Source organism: Ahaetulla prasina, chromosome 6, assembly GCF_028640845.1.
Source record: "Ahaetulla prasina isolate Xishuangbanna chromosome 6, ASM2864084v1, whole genome shotgun sequence".
Taxonomy (NCBI): domain Eukaryota; kingdom Metazoa; phylum Chordata; class Lepidosauria; order Squamata; family Colubridae; genus Ahaetulla; species Ahaetulla prasina.
The window spans coordinates 33,876,483-33,887,919 of NC_080544.1; the positions used below are offsets into that span (position 1 = coordinate 33,876,483).

Here is an 11,437-nt window from a genome sequence, read left to right on the forward strand (position 1 = left end):
ACCTGTTGTATGACCTCTATCAGTCGTGCTATTTCTGAACACTGCCTCTAGCACTAGCATTCTTCCAAAGGAATGCTAAGCCCTTATCCCAAAATAGCCCACCTGATGGCTCACAGGTACAGAGGAAGGGAACAGGGCAAAATGAAATAAATCATCAATAACAAGGAAGTTCCATTGTCAGCTATTGACTGTGGACAGCCTGTCTGGAGCAGGCAAATGGAACACTTCCTCCCATTATAAAGACACTAAAAAGTACAGCCGTATAAGACCCCTTGTTGGCAGAAGCTACAACCCACATCCGAAAAAACCCAGTTCTCTTTCCAAATTTAGAATCTGTTTTCTTTTTGTCCTGGTTTTTGAAGCATAAATCTGGTGCTTTTTGTTTTTTTCAAATGTACAGTAGTGGCAATGTTGTAAAAGCTCAGTCTTCCTACTGGACAGTGATTTTGAAATCCCACTGCAACCTGAGATAGTCTTACTCAATTTCACATAACCCTTTTAAGATCCAGCAAATTAGTGTCGTATATGCTAAATAACTGCAGGGATTTTATATGTCTTTTATTGGGGGGAAAAACCCTTCAGAAGGATGCGGGAGTATGCCTCAATGGCTAGATTAATTTTATATTTAAAAGTAAGGTAAATGGGACACAGAATTTAATTCTAATTGGAAACCATTCTTGGATTATAATTCTATGTAGAAAGCATGGCACTTCCAAAAGTTGGATTTTATATTTTAATTCTATGTACAATTTACAATTTACTATTTACAGTCTTGAATGATATTAACCAAACATTTGAACTCACATTTAACAATGTAAAATGGATATAAAAGTTCCTGTAACAACATAAGCTTCCAATACTAATTCTTTCTGATTTTAGTTTGGTAGTTTATCTGTTCATATTTTGTTACCTGTATTTGATTCTTCTATCTTTCTATCCTTTATTTCTTATTTCTTTCAAAAATACAATAAAATGAGAAAGAGAAAAAAACCCTCTAAACAGCGCTGAGTATATAGTAAGGAGCATATGTATTGCTAGCTAGCACTTTCTGATGTCCCTAGAGAAATTAGGGGTTTGGTGTTTTCTAACCCAAGCCAATGGCCCTCTGGCCCTCTGGAGCAGATCACAGCAATTGAACAGAAGAGGCTGTGCCCACAGCGTTCTATAGCGGGAACAGAAGCAAGATAGACCCCTCATAATACCATGTCAGCAATCACATTGTCTCTGAAGGATTGCTAGATCACATCCATCCCAAACATTGTAACAGGAGAAAAGGGAAAGCCCTGGAACAGTCAGAGATCATTTTGATGAAGGCCACTGCATGAGCACATGATATCACAAAACAAATGATTACTACAGCATGTTTATGCCAGTTAGTGGGATTCCAGCATAATTCATAAGAACTCCAATCCCCTTCAGCTCCCTATAATTCAAGCACACGGACATTCTTTTCTCTATGAGGATTATCTGGATTGCACAAGCAGCAGTTTTAGTCACAGTACATTTCCCCTGAGTGAGATTGATTGTCTACAATTTATATTTACAGTGATATCAGCTGAAGCTTCAGCTATTGTTATCTTTCAGTTAGGAAAAAAAATGGCTCTTTGGGGTAGTTTAACAGCAGGGCAAACAGGCCACATCGCTGTAAACATTTTTTCAGTTCATTCTCATTGTTAAGGCTAAAATATTTGGCAAACAATAGCTTAATACAGTCTGCCCTAGCCTGGACCCCTTAAAACATAACTTTTCCCAAAATTCTCCATCAAATTTCAATTCAATGGATTATTATCCTTTTCTTGACTATCCAGTTCAAGCAAGAACACTGTGTGATTAATTATAAATCAATATTCTACCATGAACTTTGATTTTAATTTATCAGTAGACCAGAATATTTTGGTGAGCTGATACTGACTGAATATTCACTGGCTTAGGCAAAGGACCACTGATGGGGGAGAGCTGTAGACCGTTCATCACGAAGGTTATCATAGTCCACAATATTTTTCCACCCTCAATCTGAAAACCAAAAAAAAAAAAAATGCATCATATTGGAAAAAGGATGCCTAGATGTCAAAAACTGCCCACTAAAAATATTTATATATCCCCGGCAGAAAAACAGCAATTGTAAAGAAGAGTTGTAAACCCACAAGAACAGTGCCCCCCCTGCAAGCTACTTCTGAGAAAGAACCCCTTAAGATCAACATCCCTCCTGCTTTAACTTTTCATCCAGGTAAAAGAAGGTACATTTATTTATTTATTTAAAAAAGCTGCCCAAGAAATGCTTTCCCTTCCCAACAAGAGAGCTTCAAAAGCCATCCCAGGGCATTAGCATTAGGGTGCCAGACGCTGAGTAAGTTCACAAACGCCTACCTCTTCGGGAAGTGCCCATTGTCCTTATGCAGACCCTGCGTCAACCCCCGCATTACGTGTCTGGACCCCCCCCCCAAATCTGATTTTCTTTCTCCGCAACGACTTAGCAATCATCCAACGGGGCGAAGGGAGGTGGAATTTTCAAAGGCTTCTTCCTTACTCTGGCTTTCAATGACAGGGAGCAGAAACTGTAAAGATCTCCCTCCGTTTACTGTCCTGAAGCCCATCAGACCCCGCCCCTAATACAGCCCCTTATTTACTACAGTGAGGAGGGAGGGACTTCTCTACTCCAGGCTAGGCACCTGCAAGATGGTGGAAATCCTAAAGTTAAAGCGGGACTGGTTATCTTATATAGCGTTTCCTCAAAGCATCGCTCCTTTGGGAGTTCCCCTGTCCCGGCCAAACACTGGCTTACAGACGCGTCCCCTCCCACGCCCCCGCAGGGCTCGTTTCCACGAAATGAGGAGGATTGGAGTCGCATCTCCCGCTGTTTCTGAAAGTACCCGTTTCCAGATAACGCGCCGCGCCAAGGAATTCCCCCGGTCTGCCACCTCCACCCGCCACTACTCCCCCTTTTTACAATCTCAATTTCAACCCCAAGCTCTCCCGCTGCAGAAAGAACAGGGATTCCTGGAAAACCTCCCTCTCTCTCCCCCCCCCCTCCGCCGCCGCTTTGCATTCCGGCGCTCCATCTGCAAACCTAACCGCGATCCTGAAAAGTTACATCTTGCAAGATCGGAGTTCGTTCTCGCTCGCCTTTGCACCCCGCAACAGCCGCCGATCAAATGCAAAAGACGCGTGGACGCCTTTTCATTTTAAGAGCAGCAACTCCCCTCTCCCCACGTTTTTAGGGCGCAGAAAGGATAAATTGAAGGGGGGGTGTTTAAATATGAAGAGAGGAAGGGGGGAAAAAAGGAAAACCCCACGTTTTTCTTGGGGTAGCCCTCCTGAAGCTCTTAGGAGGTCGGTCTCAGTGGGATCGATGGGTTGTTTTTTTCCCCCTCCACCAGTGATCAAAACGCCCGCAATCTTTGCCAGGAAAGCAAGCTGCTCCTCGGGCGTTGCATCCCACCGTCGCGAGTGGAAGTGGGCCAGCGAAGGAAGAAGATCCGTAGACTGACCTGTCGCCTGCAGAACGAGAGCCGGCCGCCTCCTCCCTTGGCTCGGCGGCGGCGGCTGCAGAAGAGAAACGGCGACTGGTGCACAGAGCCGCGCGGCCGGCCGCTGCCTCATTCCATTGGAATGTCTGAGGTAACTCAAACTCGGCGTCCTTGCGCGCTCAGCGACCAAGCGGGGCTTGCAGCGCTGCGCAGTTTTGGTGGGGCTTCCTTCGCCTTCTCTTTCCCTTTCCTTCCGAGCCTTGCCAGCAACTTTTTTTCAACAAGGTGCCTTTTTTACCCCCCTGTTTTCTCTGGGGAAGGAAAAAAAATGAAAAAAATAAGCAGGCTATCGCAGCAGAAAACAATGGCTCGATTCAGGGACCGGGTTGAAAAGTGGAGCACGCACAAGCGCGCCACTATGGTGCGCGCCCTTGCCAACCCGGAGAAGAAAGGCTTGTGTGAGAAGAACTCAGGGGGCAGAGCGAGGGGATATTGTCAAGTTTCCATCTGTTTAATGGAAAACTAGGAGTTGGCGGAACGGAGCATCTTTGCATCTAAAAGACCGGCCCCACCTCCCGTTAAATAAGAGGAGGGAGAATGAGAGAAAGAGAGAGAGAGCGCGCATGTTACAGCAGTTTTGGAACTTGGATTTCAGAAATGTTAACGCTGGCTGCAGGCAACAAAAAAAAAGTCATTTTATTTTGATAAACATTGAATTCGGAATATTTTACAGAGAGATGCAAACGGTGTTTTGTCCTGAATATGTGCTAACATAGCCTCCTTCGCTGCCCTTGGACTGTACATTTAATTTATGATATTCTCCTCCAACATTAAAAAAAACCCATGAAGGGGATCTGAATTTGTAAAGTTCTACTTCAATGTTACAGGTAAACAGCATTTCTACAATGTAGATGATTAATAAATATTAACAAATTAATTGTGAAGTGAGACTGCCTTAGTCTACAGCTGATCAAATGATAATTATTGTCTGTTTTGTGAAAGCAATTTCATTTTTGTACCTTAGGATTGGAGGAACATTGTCCATCGGGTCGCGATGGGTCAGACTAACAACCACCACCACCTTAGGTTTGATGAACAGGTAGGTTATAAATCAATGAGATATAATTACCTTTACAAAAACAATGTAATTTTTTAAAAAATGAGCAGAACTGGGCCTTTTACAGTGAAGCACTTTCAAATATTATTAATTAAAGAATGTGAGACTGCATTTAATTCTCCACTTGAATTAATTTCAGTAGGAGCTACTAGATGGCAAGATATTTAACTACATTAGAGTGAAGCAAGTTGTTCATACTGACTAATTAAAATATTATAATGCCCCTTCCTCGTTATTTTCATTACTGAATTAATGGTCTTACATCATCTAACTTGATGCTGATTTAATGTTTTACTGCACAACCCCACACATTTTTGAAATAAATCTGGTGTGGTAAGTATAAAAGACTGTAGTCTTTATTTCTAATTGTATGCTTTGATTGGTTCATCATTATGATTTCCTAAAAGTTTGCATACCACTGTGCTATTTCTAGTGGACTGCTGCTTTCCATTTCTGCATGAGGATCAGTTTGACAGCTGTCACCAGTGGGGTAGCCAGGATGTGACAGAATGTTTGCTGGCCTCCTTTAAGCTCTTTAGCCACATCCATTTTGGATCTTGTGATATCAAACTTCTAGTGACCTATCTGATTTCACATTGTGATTTGGCATTCTTTAGCAGCAACTTCCAGATACTCTAATTAGCTTGGTATCTTGTGGAGTTTTAGGAAAACCTGTGATAATTTATTTATTTATTTATTTATTTTGTCACAACATCATACAAAAAGATTATATAGTATATACACATATAAACATATATAGGAAGAAGAAAAGAAAAACAATAGGACAGGAACGGTAGGCACGTTTGTGCGCTTATGCACGCCCCTTATAATATTATTATATAATAACCCATTTCATTTCCAGAAATGAAAAGTGGGAAACTTGCTGTATCCTGAAGGCTTCTTGTAATAGTGTTTTTCACTCTCAACAATGATAAGATGTGTAACCTTTAACTCCCAGAATTCCCTAGCCATCATTTTGGTAGTTGAAGTTCACACATCTCAAAGTTGATGAGGTTGAGAAACAGAGATAACTCTAGCAAATTGATGGTATGTATGAACCAATGTAACAAACTGTTTCTGCTTGCTTTTGTTAATAGAACATCAAGAAACTGCTGAATCATAAAGGGATACACTGACTAGATGGCATGAACTGCCAATGTTTTTAAAGCAAAAAGAAGATGGAAGGAAAGAAAGAAAAATGAGAAAAAGGATGATGTTGCTTTAAGAACCACTAATTATAATCAATTAATTAATTAGAGCCAGTTTGGTCTAGCATTTAACATCCCATGCTAGAAATTGGGACACCTTGGTTGACTCAACCTTCCATCCGTCCGAGGTGGGTAAAACAAGGTCCTGGATTGTTGGGGGCAATATACTGACTCTGTAAACCGCTTAGAGAGGGCTACAAAGCATTGTGAAGCGGTATATAAATCTATTGCTATTACTACCTTGGGCCAATCACTTTCATGCAGCCCAATTCATTTCAGAGCATTGTTGTCATCAAAAATAGGAGGAGTAAGATATATTGGATATGTTCCCCACCACAAGTTATTTATAACAATAATACAGGCACGATACAAATAAATTAGTCAAACATTTAAATTCAACCACTATGTTTTTAGGCTCATTCATTGTTCTGTTCACTCGGTATCTGAAGCATGTCATTTCCTAAATAGTTCTCATAGCCTGTGCCATCTTGTTGTGTATGCTAGCCCAAACACGAACAGTTGTGTGCCATGTATAGTATCTGTTGCCAGGAACAATTAATAAATACGATATTGTGCACCAAAAAATATGGTATAATCTCTTGTTAGTGATTTACATTTTACAACTGTTGGAGTTGGGTGGCCTTGTGAGTCCAATAAATAAATTCATCATTCTTAAAATAATACGACAGTCAAAATTAATTACATATCTGTATTCCAATAGAATAAGGTAAAGATTTCCCCTAAGAGGCAGTGCTCATTTCCTATTCACAGCTAAGAGAGCTAGCGTTATCTGAAGGCATGATTTCTGTCCTCATGTGGCCGGCATGATTATATGCCAAAGGGGCACAGAATGCTGTTACCATCCCACAAAAGTGGTACCTATTTGTCTACTTGCATTTGCATGTTTTTGAACAGCTAGGTTGGCAGGAGCTGGGACAAGAACAGTGCTTGGGACTGGAATTGCCAATCTTCTGGTCAACAAGCCCAGCTGCTTAACCATTAGGCCACCATATCCCCTATTGGATATTATGTTCTATATTTATTTATAGAATAAATCTATCTAAATTAAAAGTTTCTAACTGGTCTAATGAAAGGCATATTCACACTTGTCTTATACAAATACATATTAAAATCAACAAATGGAACTAATATTTAGTTGAAAATTCTAAAGAAATTAAGCAGTTATTTTCATCTCTTGCATATTTTTTTTCAGAATTTCAAACATTGTTTAAAATTAAAGACTTGATAAACATTAAGCAGATACCCACTCCTTGAAATTTCAGCATGGAGATATGTCTGTGGCAACATGAATATGTTTTTTGATCAGACCCATTTTATATCAACTTGAATTCAGACACATTTTATATCAACTTGATAACAACATGATAGCGCATGGAAATGGAAGAGATACATGTGCATCGGGGTGGGTTCTACTTACCATTTACTACCGGTTTGCAATGGGAGCATGCTCACTTCTGCATATGCACAGAAGCCCCTTGATGACATCGGGGCAGGTGGGCGGAGCCTCCCGCTGATTTTACTACTGGTTCTATAGAACCGGGAGCAACCCACCACTGATGTGCATGCATAACCAAATGTTGATGCTTAAAAGTAATGGTGAATTTGAATGCATATAGTCCTCAACTTACGATCACAAGTGAGCCCAAAATTTCTGCTGCCAAGTGAGACATTTGTTCAGTTAGATATATCCCATTTTATGGCCTTGCCACAGTTGTTAAGTGAATCACTGCAGTGTCAATTTGGCTCCCCCGTCAACTTTGCTTGTCAGAAGGTTGCAAAAGTTAATTACATGATTCTGGGATGCTGCAACCGCCATAAGTATGGGCCAGTTGCCAATTCAAATTTTGATTACATGACCCTGGGGACACAATGATGTTAAGTGTGAAATTCTTACACTTGTCCTGATCACTTAGAATGGGTTTCTTATTGTAAAAATGGAATATGTGAATTTTGTTTCTTTTAACACATTGAACACATTATTGCGCTGCATCAGATTAAGATTTTGTTTCTCATATATATTCATAGTTTCTGAGACTGTAACAGATTTGATTACACAGGGTAGTCCTCAACCTATGACCACAATTGAGCCCAAAACCTATATTGTTAAGTGAGAAATTTGCTGAGTTTTGCCCCATTTTATGACTTTTCTTGTCACTAACTGAATCACTGCAGTTATTAAATTAGTCACACGGTTGTTAAGTAAATCTGGCCTTCCCATTGACTTTGCTTGTCAGAAGGTCACAAAAGGGGATCACATAACCTTGGGAGACTGCATAAAGTCATAAAGATGAACCAGTTGCCAAGCATCTGAATTTTGATCACATGATCATGGGGATGCTGCAAAGGTGGTAACTGTGAAAAACTATCATAAGTTGCTTTTTTCAGTGCTGTTCTAACTTTGAATGGTCACAAAATGAATGGTTGTAAGTTGAGGACTATCTGTAGCAGGTTGCTGTCTCTAAATTGGACTAGAGTCACATTTCTACCTTCCAAGCAGAACACTGTCCTACTATTTAACTCAGCTTCTTTACCAAACAAAGAATTATTTATTTTTAAAAATTGCACCACTGCAATTTTTTTTAAAGAAATAGTATCATCAATTTTATCTTGTGGTATATACTACAAATTCATCATGACAACACCCATTGCTATAAAATGAATTACCGTATATACTCGAGTATAAGCCGAGTTTTTCAGCACGTTTTTTGTGCTGAAAAACGTCCCCTCGGTTTATACTCGAGTATATACGGCTTATACTCGAGTTTTTTTTCCTTCTTTTTTTCACATTATACCGGATGGCGCAAACTTGGCGGGCTTTTGCATTAGCGCGGGGAAGCCCTGCCGGTGCAGTGAGAGGGCGGGGCGGGGGAGCCGCCAGCCTTCTCGGCTGAGGGAGGGAGGGTTTCCCCGACCGGTAGCTGCCTCATTTCCCACCCTCGGCTTATACTCGAGTCCCCAGTTTACCCCAGTTTTTTGGGGTAAAATTGGGGACCTCGGCTTATACTCGGATCGGCTTATATTCGAGTATATACGGTATTTCAAGGCCGTGCAACCAGCAGCCTCAACCATACTGTATAGCAGTTTCCAAAAGTTTTAATTGCATTCCTTGGATCCCCTCTAAAATTGCAACCAATTGAAATTTCATAAGAAACATATTCAATGGATTTATTTTTAACCAGCTTCATTGTAAATACGATATAATTTTGGTTCCAGTTCTCTTTTTTGAGTACTTCCCTATACTATGTCATTAAAAGCCAAAAATACATTTAAAAGGAATCAATGAATGAATAATTTACTTGGACTTCAGTAAAGCATTTGATAAAGTAGACCATAACCTACTACTAGATAAAGTAGAAAAATGTGGGTTAGACAGCACCACCACCAGATGGATTCGTAACTGGCTGACCAACCGCACTCAACGTGTAGTCTTCAACGGAAGTTCTGCGCATGCGCAAGATGGCGACGCCCTGAGGATCGGCGTCGGCGGTTTTCTTATCTCCGACAGGATGGCAGCGCTCCTGGCCGCCTGCTTAACCGCTCATCCCCCGATGTGAAGATCTGGAGTTTCAGGCAGCCATGAGAGAGGTTTTCGGGCCTCTTAAGCCCCACGGCTGCCAGGAACGGACCCGGGAAGGTGAGCGGCGGATGGCGGCGGCCATGTTTGTGGCGCCGGGAGGGTGGTGAGCCGGCCTGTTTCTACCTTGGTCGGGACGTTGGGCCCTTTCCCTCGGCTGTGAATGCGAACTGCAGCGGAGGGGAAGTGGCGAATTGGAACAGCAGCGGTTTTATTTGGCGTTTGGACAGCTTCTGCCTCTTTTTTCCATCTTCGCTGCTGTCGCTTCCCTATGTGGCTTTGGCCATGAAGGCTTCGGCCATGAAGGCTTCGTTGACTCATTTCTCTGCGGCCTTTCTTCATCCTGGGGGCCTTTTGCGGCCTGCTATGGCCTGTTGCGGCCGCTATTTTCATCTGGGCGTCCTTGTTTCCTCCTCTCGGCCTCGGGAGGCCTTGCTTTTTTGTGAGGCCTCTTGGAGGGATCTTGGAGAGACCGGGAGAGACCTGGCTTCTGGAGCGATCCGGACCTGGACTTCCCAGGGGTGTTGGTGGTGGAGATGGAGTAACCCCTGGTGGGCCTGGACTGGATGGGTCTGGAGCCGGTTATTGGAGGATTGCCTGAGGCCGGCAGAGAGAGTGAGACAATGGAGGTATCATGGCCTGTTTCCTGGCTTGTTCTTCTCCCTGATACTGGGATATCATTGACAGTTCCCTGGCCTTTTTGCGATCCTTATGGCCATATACCATGTTTTCATGGGTTATCAGGAACTGAACTGAGAGGAGACTTGTCCAGGATCAGCAAATTTCATCGAGTGGACGCGAAACACCAACCCCACCCTGTTTTCTCAGGTTTAGGACTTTGGCTTTGGACTACCTATCCTGGATTTAAGAACTTATATTTATTGGACCAAACTAAGATCTGGGTCCTGGATACAGACCAGGAGGTTCATCATGACTGTCCATTGACCGGACTATTATACGTCTGTCCTTAACTGAGGACTATTTTATATCACCATCTTAGCCAATTCCGAGATGGAGCTAGTTTTTTTTTTCGCCGATTTTATTATGCGATATTCCTCAATTGAACTCTTGCGCCTGCGAGGTGCCCCCGCCTCGCAGGAATGGCCCTCTATGTTACCAAGGGCCGGCCTCAATGTGGTCTTGGGATCCACAGAGGTGGCATCGCGTAGAAAGAACTTGTGGGGATTTTAGATAGGGAATTTTAAAGGGGAGGTAGGCGGGTGCTGGGGTAGCCCACCGAGGAGGGGCCAGTCACTGCGCGTGTTTGCGGGGTTTTAGGTCCGAAGGTTTTGGGGGAGGGTGAAGTTCCTGACGATAAGTGTGGTCCCATCTGTGTGGTTAGTGGGAGAGGCAGATATGGCGGAGGGGGGGGGCCGTATCGAGAGTTGGGAGCACGTGTTCGATGTCTGAAGGCGATCACGTGCTCCGGCCCCTCAGTTCCTACCCGTTCCTCAGGAGGCCATGATCCTCAGAGCCTGGATCTTCGGTTGATGCTATGTAATGCCCGGTCCGTGGCTAACAAAGCTCCCCTGATCTGCGATCTTATTCAGGGGGAGTCCGCGGACCTTATGGGCATTACGGAGACCTGGTTGGGCTCAGAGGGGGGGGTTCCCCTTGTTGAGCTTTGCCCTCCAGGTTTCCGAGCATTTCATCAGCCGAGGGTCCAAGGTAGGGGTGGGGGGGTGGCGGTTGTCATTAAGGAAGATCTAGAGCCGAGGGAGGTCACTGTTCCTCAGATTGCCGGCTGTGAATCCCTCTATGTGAGGTGGGGCCATAGGAATCAGTTGGGCTTGTTGATCGCGTACCTGGCTCCTTGCTGCGTGACCACAGCCCTGCCTGAGCTGTTGGAGGTACTTGCCGCAGTGGCGGTTGAGACCCCAGACTTATAGTCATGGGGATTTCAACCTACCATCAGCCGGCTTGTTATCGACTGCAGCTCGGGAGTTCAAACTTCCATGATGGCCTTGGACCTGATTCGAGTAAATGATGGCCCTACACACATGGGGGGAGGCACGCTGGATCTCATTTATATCTCTGGACAGTGGCTAAA

General features: G+C 43.3%; 1 protein-coding gene and 1 long non-coding RNA gene across 2 annotated transcripts in view; one reads left to right on the forward strand and one right to left on the reverse strand.

The window, feature by feature from the left end:
• PLCE1 (phospholipase C epsilon 1) overlaps window positions 1–3,521 on the reverse strand; it is a 156,226-nt gene extending 152,705 nt beyond the window's left edge. The window contains exons 1-2 of the mRNA XM_058189459.1: window positions 3,489–3,521; window positions 1,913–2,013 (exon numbers count right to left, since the gene is read on the reverse strand). The gene's annotated coding sequence lies outside the window, so the exon portion shown is untranslated. The remainder of the gene's footprint in view (window positions 1–1,912; window positions 2,014–3,488) is intronic.
• LOC131201483 (uncharacterized) lies at window positions 3,509–6,362 on the forward strand. The gene is made up of 3 exons (XR_009155864.1): window positions 3,509–3,618; window positions 4,492–4,566; window positions 5,682–6,362. It is a non-coding gene; the product is annotated as an uncharacterized LOC131201483 (long non-coding RNA).
• Window positions 6,363–11,437: the final 5,075 nt, after the last annotated feature.